Below are 2,087 nucleotides of genomic sequence, written 5' to 3'. Positions count from 1 at the left end.
ATAGCTCTCTCAGCACATCCTGGAGGCAGAGCCGGCACCCGGGCCGTTGCGCTCTGCCAAAGTAGGCACTGTAGTGTGCTGAGCTATCAGGCCGGCCCTTTCAAAATCTTAAGGGAAAGGTAAAATTTTTGTTTACATCAGAGAGAGAGAGAGACAGAGAGAGAGAGAGAGAGAGAGAGAGAGAGAGAGAGAGAGAGAGAGAGGAGCAAGAGAGAGAGCTAGAGAGGGAGCTGTTACATAGAAAGTTGTAAAGGAGGGATCGGAGTCACTAGTGTGACTCAGCACCAGGCTTATAATCACCACTTCTGCCCTGCCTGAAGTTTTAATTTTCATTTTTCTATTTGGAAAAATCTACCTGGATGATTCAGACATTCTTCCCCTTTAAACAATAATGCATCAAATTCTGTCACCCCTTTTGCCATAAGGAAGAGCACAGTGGCCTGTAGAACAGACACTGCTCTGACCACCCGTGGGGACCCTAAGAGTGTACAGGCTCCAGCCAGCCTTCCCGTGAACCACCCACCCCCTCTGTTCACAGCGCAAGCAGCTGCCCCAAGCTCTTTGGTTGGGCTTCTTCCTTCCCACCCATCCTTCCCACCCATCTCACGGGACTAGCACTCACAGTGCTGCCTTTCACCTTGAGAACACAGCCCTCCCCTTACTTGTACCCTTCTTGCCACCGACAGCAATGCATTTCCAGAGAATTCTCAAGCACAACACCATTTACTTTTCTGTGCTAGTGAAGATTTATGAGGCTAAGAAGTGTATACCCGCAAGCAATTACAGTCCACTTGAAAATGCCTTTGCTGGGGCTGAAATCTGATAAGGAAGCAGGGTGAGACTCAGAGGGAACAAGCCTCACATTCTGCTTTTCCAGGGTGCAAATCATCCCAGCTTGGGAACCCAACGTTATTTAACTTGCAAGTGTTGGCCCTGTGCTACCACATGTGATGCCTCTACCTATCTTTCTAGGAGCACAGCACTGTACCTTAGGCACACTAGACTGGGCAGGACAAGTCCAGGGTCATCCAGCTGTCACCCACCTGAGAAGAAGCCTTTCATGACTGCCAGGGGCACCACTGCAGTGGAGGCATTCAAAGGAAATATGTCACCATGCTTTTTACCACATGACCCTGCAACTCTTGTCCCAAATTGAATGCGTGAAGATTGTCACCTGAACCAATACAGCCATTGATGGGTTTTATAGGGTTTCTTGTGGCCCTCTCAACAGCTGTACCTTAGAATTCAATCCAAAAGGGGCTCTACACTGGACTACTGATAAACTTAACCAGTTTCCCCATACTTACCTGGATAATTGGAAACAGAAGGATAAACCAAATAGAGCTGGGGAACAATAACAGAAAGAAAGAGCAAACGTGAGTTAGCTAGGGAATAAAAGGTCACATCATACCGTCTGATTCCAAGAGTTGGAACCTCAGCCTCAGGAGGAAAACCAGAGATGGTGGCACCACTCATAAATCTCCCATGGACCAGGGTGCCCAGGGTGAGCCCTGTGCAAGATCACCGGCTCTGATCCAGGAAGGATCCCCATGGAAGGGAAGGCTTCCCTGCTACCATCTTGAGTTCTTCAAGTATTTTAAGAAGGATCCTCAAATTTGCAGCTGGGACCGGGCTTGAGAAATGATGCTATAGGTCCTAGTGTCTTTTAAGGCATGGGTATTTAGTAACAGATGGCTTCCTGTCATGCCAGAGGAATACTCAAGTATTCTGATGCTTCCATACCATGAGAACCCACATTATAAAAAAAAAGAATAAAAAAATTATGAATATAAAAATAGACTTCAAATAAATATTCAAAGCATAAATCACAATAAACATTTTTTTTCAGTACCAAGGATTGAATTCAAGACCTTGTGCTTGTCAGGCACTCACTTATTCTACTGAGCTGTCTCCCAGCCCCTTAAATCACAATAAGCATTGCAAAATCCAAAAATGTAGATGTTTGCTTGGGTGCTGTGATGTCTTTCTCAGATTTGTTATGTTTACTTTAGTTGTCTTTATACAAAGATATGATTTTGTATCAGAACTGGTTTTCTGTTTTGTTTCAGTCTTCCCTCTGGCATGAT

Source organism: Octodon degus, unplaced genomic scaffold, assembly GCF_000260255.1.
Source record: "Octodon degus isolate 3935 unplaced genomic scaffold, OctDeg1.0 scaffold00096, whole genome shotgun sequence".
Lineage (NCBI taxonomy): Eukaryota > Metazoa > Chordata > Mammalia > Rodentia > Octodontidae > Octodon > Octodon degus.
This window is presented reverse-complemented; position numbering follows the sequence as displayed.